We start from the raw sequence: 10,774 nt of genomic DNA on the forward strand, positions 1-10,774 counted from the left end.
GATAGGCTCTCCGGTGGCAGGTGGTCGTCGGTCGTGTCGAACGTGCCCGCCGAAAAAAAATATATATATAATAATAATAACCCAGAAAACGGGTGGGGGAGCAGATGAGTGCGTGAGTGGTGCGTGTGCGCGTGGTGCGAGAGAGAGAGAGCAGGAAGACCGAGCAGGCGGCGGCGACAATGGGTCGCGTTCACCCTGCGCGCATTTCTTTTTACCCTCTGATGCGGGGGAGTGCTGCAGAAGCACTCTGCTGCAAGCTGCACCGTTGAACTATTTAATATAGGTATGCACGCTACAAGCACAATATATATATATATTTTATACACATAATACTATATAGGTATAGTGTTCATGTATAGGTATTATGTATATTGTATGAGTATAAAGTACACGCACACCTTGCGCGATTCGGCTGATGAACCAGTTTTGTCTTTTGAGTGAATTGACATTATAATATTGTATACACTGCACCTCGCTAAGCGCTTCGTAGTACTATCATAGTAATTATATATTTATATCGTATGTGGTAAAGGGTATTAAATACATGCAGTATAATATGTTACATACGATTATAGTTATTAGTTATATATTATAATATCATCGTGATATATTTATATATATAATATTATATATATATTATATGGTCTGAAATTGGAAGCACTCGTCAACACGAAAATATATATATGGCTTACACGCACTGTTTACGTATACAAAACATGATGCCTATTGTTTAAAGATGTATAATACATAAACATATTGTTAAAATACGTAAATTATAATATAATTATTACCATTATAATAAACTCGTCAATATTGCCATCAACTATATATAATTTTAATATAGCCTACGGTAATGAGTATAAGTAGTAATATTCAATATCGTCTAATAATATTTTATGGACAATAGTTTGTACCTATGTTAATATCGCAGCGGTAGTATCATGTATAATATTATTATATAATACGCGTCGCTTAAACTGCAGGAGGCGCTCCATCGAACCGACAACCGCCGTCGCCACCGTCTTATGTCCTCGCCGCCGAGGCAGCTGAAACGGCGGTGAGTATAATAATTTCATGGCTGCAAATCCAGTTGTTCGTGTTTATAAAACGCACGCACGAAGTGTGCGGCGGCGGGGGAGAGCGGGGAGAGACAAATAATAATAATAATAATGGTGTATTATATTATTATAAAGGAACGCGAGACACACGCGAGGCACACATGTTGCGCTGCCAAAAGATTCTTCCCCCCATTTCGTGAATTACAAAATTCGGGTTCCTTTTCTTTCTTTCTCTTTCTCTTTTTTTTTTTGTCCAACGAGACAACGGCGACGGAGATTTTTCAAACATATCTGTATTTTTGGCAAACGCGACGCGCCGCCCCGTGCCCGATGAATAATAATAATAATATATGTACGATATAATATATACCAAGCGGGTTACCCCCCTCTCCCCCCCCCCCAATAATCAAAACCGTATGCCTCACGTACGAGAACAGCTGACGTTTTTATAAAAATATATATAATGTTACCTATATAATATATATAGGTATACGGTATACCTTAAAGAAGCACGTTCATATAGATATAAACAATCTTGCGCCCGCACCGAGTTTCTCCCTTCTATTTTTCCAGTATTCTACCACAAGTCCTTTGACTTGAAATATAACGTCTGCCACTGCCACCAAGCCGCCCCCTTACGATCGTCTACCCCGCGGACGGATGTGCGCGTGACAACGATTTCGACACCACCTCTGCTTTTAGCCCTCACGACTCGGCACGTACAAATAACATAACGACTAGCGCGCGTGTAGGATCGAGAACTATAATAATATACTACGCGTCCCTCTGTATTGCTGTATATTCTAAACAAAAACAATAATAATAAAAAATAAAATGTTCAATCCTGTTTTGATTTTGTTTCGCGAAATTCCAAAATACCCCATGTAAACACCTCCATACGAGTGTAGAACGTAAAATTTATAACCCAAAAACTCACATTTTTCATATAACAGGTAAACAACATTTTTTTATCGTGATATCAATAAATCTATGCAACACATTACACGCCCTATCTACAATTCAATTTTACCTAAAAAATAAACATAATATATTACTGGTTTGGTGGAAGAAAAATTATTTGAATACCTTATATAAACTATACCTACTCTTGTTAGTCTTGTTATTATAATAATATATACCTACTCAGTTATTACTTGGTATATAACAGTATGAGTATTTCAGAATTCGTACTTATATTACTGTGTACGAGTAGACAACGACAGTAGGTAACAACGTTATTTTGTCAGAGAGAAAATGTACGTTTTTTTGTAGTCGAATGATGAATTTTCTTAAAATCACCAATCATTCCGTACATAAGTATATTCAACCTTATAATATAAGGAATACGCTTGTAAGTTGTATGTTCAAACTGGTATATAAAAATATATAGGTAACAAGGTAACTATATAATGTACTATGTATTTATACAAAATTACATACTGTGATACCTGCATGTGATTTTCTCATACTGGACATATCTCATTGAAAACTTGGCAACACATTTATAAGAAAACACTGTCCAAATACAGGGTGGTCTTTTCAATCACGCTATATTTTCTTTGAAAAATTACTCTTAAAATACGTATAAAATTCTTTAATTTTTTGGGGGACTCTTGCCTGCTTCAAGTTAGCCGTAAAATACATCTCATCCGTCAGGTTTTACTTTTCGTAAACAATTGATTGACCAAGAACTAAGATGTTGAACTAGGATGTTGCTTCAGTATGGTTGTTAGACTGTTAGTTCTATCTTGACAATTCAAAACTCTTCGATGTAAATTTTAAATATAGGTATATGAGAATAATCTATCCGATTCGTATTATCCGACGATCTTTTCCGTTTCTATTAATTCTTCCAACATAATTGTCTTTAGACCAGTCAAGTAAAGGTTTTAAGCATTCTGGTACCTAAGTCACCTCCTATTTTTTGTTTAATCTTTTTTACGTATGATTGTCCCCACGTCCAATTGGCTATGTCCATTTTTTCCAATTCGATTATTTTTAGACCCTATTAATACCATAGATCAGAGACTTATATGTATTAACTGAGTATTTCTCCTTCACTACTGACACTACTGCATACTAAATATAGGTATTTTTTTTTATTATTATTTAAATAAGGCTTCAACTCCTGAGGTTATTAGCCTGCAGTAAATACAAAATACAAAATAGTAGTCATAGAGTATTGATCTTAAAGCTAAATATAGGCATTATAATGTATATAGCAGAATAATTAATAATTCAGAAGCTAAGAACTTATTTGAAATTAAATTTAAATACCTAAATATATATATATATTTAACAAGATTATATACAAAACCATATGCGCTTAATGAAATTATAAATGAAATATTGAGGTTCACATTTGAACACCAAAAGTTTTCACCATCGCTTAAATATTCCAAAAAAAATACAATTACAATAAATGTATATTTATGTATAATGAAATAAGGGTGCGTAGTTAAGAGATCACACTGATAATGCGCATAAATCTTTACCAAGAAATATATAACCAATGATATTAGATGTAAAGCCAAAAACGTAAGCAATCGCAATGAGTGCACCTGACGTGGTATTTGATTTATATTGCAACGATAAAACCGATATTTATATACATATAGGTGTATTTGTGTGTGTACCTTGCCTATAATATTACAATACTATAAATATGCGTCATATTTTATTCATTTTCGGTTACGTAGAAGCGTTTATATAACTGTACATACCTACATTATACATACATGTAAATAACCGCACGACGACATGGGCGATGTACAAATATATATATGAATACGCAAATCGGTCGACAATTCTATATAAATATAATGTGAATCCAAAGGGTAATACACGAATATATATGAAATGCACGTATTATAAATCATAATTCATAATAATATATACATTATAAATATTTACTTTTTAGTTTTTGTATGAACTTTTAAATATTAAACCAATGGTATCTACTTTTTCAGCAAAATTAGCACCAACACATAACTATATAATTTAAGTTGCTAGTGCTTAATTTTAAAGAGCGCATAATATTGTAAAAATTTTCAGAAAAAAGAAAAAAATGATTTAGTCAGCCTATATCAAAAATACTACATTATAATATTTTATTTAACTAGTTGCAAAATATATTTTACCTATAACATTTGCATTTATGTAAAGATTTGGTACTATCATTATCAGCGGCGGTTACATGATTTTGTTATGGCAAGGATGAGAGGAAGGGTGGTATAATTGATTTTTTTTTTAATGTACTATTTGATAATGATCACCATTTAATACATTATATTTATAATTTATATTTCCCTATAATTAAGTTATTGTTATTATAAATAATATTGAAAAAGGTCTTCGGGGAGAGTCTATATCTCCTCCCCACCAATTTGTCTGCCTTTATACGATTTACGATATAGGTATACGATTTCATACGATAAGTCTGGTAGTTGGTGCCGGAGCATCGCGAGAGTGGCTTTGTATATAATTGTACCTGCATAAGGTAATATTATACTTAGATAATTGGTGGTGGCAAAAAAAACCATTATTTCTGGTTCACCTTCGTGAATTGTATTTTTTACTAACACAAGCGCCTTCAACGTGCGAAATATAATATGCCGCTTAAAGTTTAAAGATTATATACAGTATATTATAGCAGCCAGTAGACATACCACGTTTCATTCCTGCAATTAAATTGTATTTTAATTCGATACTTTGCAGTCTTTTAGTCAGTGTTGGGCAAGAGCAAAACACTAGATAAAATTAGGTTTCACCAATGACTAAAATAAGACTATAATTTAAAAATTCTCAAAATGTATAAACACATCGAATTAATTTAAACTATCTACCTATTAAATGGTCCAAAAAAATATAATGTCATTATACTATAATAATGACTAATGTTGAATTGTCATAAGTTAGTATTATCTAAATAATTATACCTATATAACCTTCTCCATAAATATTCCCATTAAATGGATATCAATGCCCCATTACTATGACTTACACGCAATATAGCAAATTTATGTTTAGCAGAACTAATCCAGTGTTGTTACTTTCAATAATAGATTGGATTCGTTTGTATAATACAACCTTATGCTAAGGACGTTCCCTATGTCTCTAAGTTGGTTTTTTTTCTATATTTCAATTTTAATACAATCTATAAGCTTTTATAAATTGTACATAATAATATACACCCATAACTTACATAAAAATAAAATAAATATATATAAACCTATAATAAACAAAAATAATAATTATGTGGAATTATAAATCATATTGCAGATGATACGAAAGAACATGAAAAACAAAGAGTAAAACATAGGTATATTATGATCAAACCACAATACATACAACAGCAAGATTTTAAACTCAATTATTGTAGGTTACCACTGTATAATATTCCATTTATCAATTATCAAACTATCAAGTAGTGGTACTATATCAGTATGCAATAAATGAGAGTGTGAGATATATGCAGTGCGCAAGTGCCGCATCTAGAAGGAGGTATTGAAAAACACAACGAAACAAAAATGCGCAAAGGCAGACGTTAGGAACTCAAAAACAACTGGTAATAAAAGGCATAATATGCATATCGATTTAAAAAGGACCTTGGTCCTTGATGTTATTTTTAATGGCTACATACGAACTGAGTCTCAGTGTGACCATTTATAAAGAATTGAGTCCCGAAATGTATAAGAGTATAAACCAATTGATTGATTCAACTGAAATTTTAAGAATAATATTCTAATAGCAAGGGGCTTTGATTTAATACCAACTAATCACCGTCAAATTTAAAAAAGAAAACATTTTCTTTCCCCTTTTTACCCAGAATTCAATTACTGTATTTTTTTTTCTCAATCAGGTATAGGGGCTCAATAAGTATACAGCGTTTATCATTCACCAAAATTAGAATATTTCTCTTGTAAAAATACAGTTTAAAGACTGCTTAAGCCATCTGGATATGTATTGAAGTGCACTCGGAAATATTTCCACCTCAAAAATCATCAAAATTATGGTATGGTGAATTGGCGTCAACAAGTGTCACACCAACAACTATGTGAAAAAAAAGTTAAATTTTTTAAAAATTTTGTTTATTAACTTGAAAATGGACGAAATTATGATAGGTATGCAGAGATGTAAAATTTCATGTTTTCACAGACCTGTTGAAACTTTTCAGAAACTTTTCATGTTTTCATGAAACTTTTCAAAAAAATTGAAACTTTTGACTTAACACTTTTATACACCTTTAATTTTTTTTTAAATTATTTAAGTCTATAACCAACTTAAATATTAACTGTTCTTAGCATAGATTAAGATATTATTATTTAACAGTCTCAACAATATTAAATAGGTACTTATATAAAACTATAAAATATGAAAAACCTTTGTAAACATTACAATGTAGCCAATTAAATTTTTGATATTGAAAAGTTTTAATACTTTTCATTTCAATAGCCTTGAAACTTTTCAAATTTCATGAAAAGTTTCACTTGAAAATTTCAGAAACTTTTCAGTCTCACATCTCTGTAGGTATGGCACGGTTTTGAGGATCAGAAAACTCTCCTTCTACAAATTTACACAAGAAACATATTTGTAAAATAAATGTGAAATATTTCCGAGCGCACTTTAATACATATCCAGATGGCTTAAGCAGTCATTAAGTTGTATTTTTAAAAGAGAAAAATTGTAAAAATGTTGGTTTGAAGTAGGTAGTATCGGAATCTAAAATAGTCTTTATTTTACAAATATGTTTCTTGTGTAAATTTGTAGAAGGATCATTTTCTGACCATCAAAACCGTGCAATACCTATCATAATTTCGTCCATATTCACGTTGATAAACAAAAAGTTTCAAATTTTTACTTTTTTTTCACATAGGTGTTGGTGTGACACTTGTTGATGCCAATTCACCATACTTTTTGTGTTTTGTTGATTTTTGTGATGGAAATGTTTCCAAGCGCACTTCAATACATATCCGGATGACTTCAAACCAACATTTTTGCGATTTTTCTCTTGTAAAAATACAGCTTAATGACTGCTTAAGCTATCTGGATATGTTTTTAAGCAGGTTTAACTCCGGCTGACTTATAATTATTAAAGAAATCATCAGCTATGTTACGGTAAGAAAACAATACGAAATGGTGATCGTATATGAACGTATTGTACAAACTGATAATTTAATAATTTATATTATGAATTATTCAATATTTCAATAAAAACTTAATTTGAAGGGCGAAATGCGTTGCGACACAATATGTAAATTCATATAACATTTTATTTTGCATGTACTTAGTTTTAATTTTATATTTACTTGATTTTTCATGAATTTGAAGGTGATTTTAAGTTTACACTACTTTGTTTAAGATTATTACAGGCGTATTCCATACTTTTAATCTATAATTAATGATTTTGATTATTCATAAAAGAAATATCTTTATAAAAACTTATTTCATCAAAATCAAATGAATGTTTAAAAACATAAAGATTTACATAATGGCACAATAATAAATTATTTTTTTGGTAAAGCATTCCTATATGAATTTATTGTGATTAGTACTAATGGGTAGCTCGTACAATATACATTATTATCGTTTTCAGATCGTGAAAAAAAGAATACTTTTGTTATTTTTTAAATGGTTGCCGTATTTAAAACCTAATATCATATTATACCATTTATACCCATTATAATTAGTAAAAACATGACATGTATTTTTTTTGGTATAAGCAACGACGTACGTGATACCTCATGTATAAATTTATTATGCACATAAACATTGGGACATGACATCGCTTTGTCGGCATAATACATAGACATCGATGCCCGTCAACCAGCCACCGCTAAAATAGTCAACATTTTCAGCTTTTAGTGACGCCGCAAGCAGACATCGTCTAAGAACCGCCTGGATACATTGACCATTGTTTGTGTTTTCCGGCCGTATCACACTATATTTGTAATGTTTCGCTTTATATTGATTCATGTTTATTAGCATTACTGTTACTCTGTCGGGTAGCTTTTGTCTTCGCCAGCGACATTATAGTTTTGTATAGAGTTGCTCGTTGTTCCGCGCAATCGCTAATTAAATACCTGCCGTTTGAACGACAGATCGGGCGCTATGTAGGACGCCGCCGTCTATCACTCATTATTTTGTGCAGTGGATCTCCTGATCTCGCGGCTTACTCTCCGTCGCGAAAATTAAACACGAGTCCAGCACTCCTTTCGTTTTCCGCTGGTCTTCGCAAGCTGTTCGTCATGCACTCGTGCGTTACCGAAAATCTGTCGTTACCTTTTACGTGTAATGCGTCTACGGTCTCGTATTCAATACGCTGTCGCACCGCCGTCGGTTACATTTTAACGTAAACATTTGTTTTTATTGTCATCGTGATGCGCTCGTAGTCACAGACTAACCACTATAACCACGTTTGATTGAGGTCGCTGTTGTCTGCCGGCTAGTTAATACGTCGATTGTATTCATTGGTCTATTTTTATTAGGTACACACTTTTCATTAAAATTACTGTTATTATTATTCATTTTTTATAATCATATTATTGGGTACTATAGGTAAGTATGCGTAGCGTGTATTGTAATATAATAATTTATCTTATATATGAACCCCATCTCCTCGTATAATGTATTTATGAGTTTCAATGAATGATGTGGTCAATTAATAATAATAATAAGTATAGGTATATTATGATCACATTGATTGTGAGTAAACTGAGTCGTCGGCTGCGCGATTTAGGCTCGATTCACCAACACCTAATATTCATAGATAACTCATCGTTCGCCAACATGGAAATGGTCTCCAGTAAACACATTACATGTGTACAACATTGTATATTAAAATATTATTAATAACAAAAATGAGTTTTAATATATAAAAATATATTTTTTTAAATGCATTATAAATTATAAATACAACAATAACTTATTGCCTATAATGTTTTAAAATAATACAAATATGCACTGTTACAATATATTAAGCGTAAAAAAATATTTCATTAATAGATTATGCAACTAATAAATTTATAGTATTTACCTGTATGCTTTTGAGTTTTGAATACACAACCAAACACGTCAAGAACATCAACGAGTCTAGAACAAGATATGATGAAATGATGGGGATACGGAATAGTAATTAACTTTATATATACTTATTTTAAAAAACGCCAATAATTAGTAATTTATATAAATAATTTTTTTTAAATAAAATTCTAAATATTTGATTACAATTTATTGTTTTTCGAAGTTTATACAATTCTAATTTAAGTAAATTATGTTTAAAAGTAATTGTGCAGAAAAGTTTAAAAATAAGTTTTTATAAGTATATATTAGGTAAAATGCCCTTATTACTTGTTAATAAACAAAAATTTATTTGGGCTATTTTAAATGGGCCTTGGAGCGCCAAACCTCTTAATCCGGCACTGGTCAGTCCGTGACACGTGCATAGATCGTTATGCGTACATCTATAGGTACCATTGATCATAAAAAATAGTTGTAAAGCGTATTTAATATAATGTTGACCATTTGTTTTTTATATTATAGATTTAAATATTTTTTTACATTACATAATTTAAATAATATACCTATAACTTAAATTGTTTATATATTATTATATTATACGAGTATATATTAACAATATATAATTAAAAATAAAATTTTATCTGGTTCTCAGAGAAGGAAATTAAAAGAAGAAAACAATAAAATAATTTTAAGACTTCCAAAAATTATATCTACGTTTCAAAGATAGAAAGAACGGGTATACATGAACAATTGAAATGATTTTTTATCCTATAATATTGTTATAATTGTACTTAATACTATGTAATATTCATACAGTTGCTGTTGAGCAAATTGAAAATAATACACATCATTTTGTATCTTCAACTTTTATTGTTGTACAAAATGAAAAAAAAGATCTGTACGTAAATTATTAAAAAAATATAAAACAATATTAAAAATCAAGTATATTCCTATGAGTATATTATGGTCTCAGACGTCTCAGTAGACTAATCGATGGTTGGTCCGATAATGCTATGATGACGACAATGGACTGAGCGACTGACATATAATATGATTAACATGTATGACCCTAATGTAAAGTAATACATGATTACGCATGCGCGTATAGAAATGCGGGTATTTCAATTTTTTGTATAATACTTTGAAATACGAAAACAAGAATAAAAAGTTTCATATGCGTGTGAAAAGCGATTGAACGTGCAGGTTACAGGTATACATTGAATATGCTCGTGCCGATTCTGTCGTTGGTCTGCTCAAAGCTCAAACGCTCATAATTTAACATGATAACATAATAATAATATGACAAACGAGAATGAGTCGTATTATTTAATCTACTGTCATGGTTATCGACTTTATTAAAAGTGTATGGCTCTGCAATATGAGCAATACTCGGACAGTCGAACTGCATAAAACGTCATAATTACGGTCGGACGGATGTGATGCGCGGTTCTTCAGTTGTCGTTGCTCCCGAAGCAAATAATATTAATAACCTAACCTCGCTCTTATTATCGAAGGCAATCAGACAAAATAAAGTAACGTGTAGGATTATGTACGGTGGTTCGGTGGTAACTGGTAAGTGGTAAGTCATCCACTAGCTTTCTCCAAGGTCCACCGACAGTATAGCAAAGGGTGAAAACCATATTATTATAGTGCGATAGTAATTCGGTTGCCGACGATTCCGCAGTAGGTACCTGCAA

Source organism: Diuraphis noxia, unplaced genomic scaffold (assembly GCF_037042655.1).
Source record: "Diuraphis noxia isolate RWA-SAM2 unplaced genomic scaffold, SU_Dnox_SAM2 contig0003, whole genome shotgun sequence".
NCBI lineage: Eukaryota > Metazoa > Arthropoda > Insecta > Hemiptera > Aphididae > Diuraphis > Diuraphis noxia.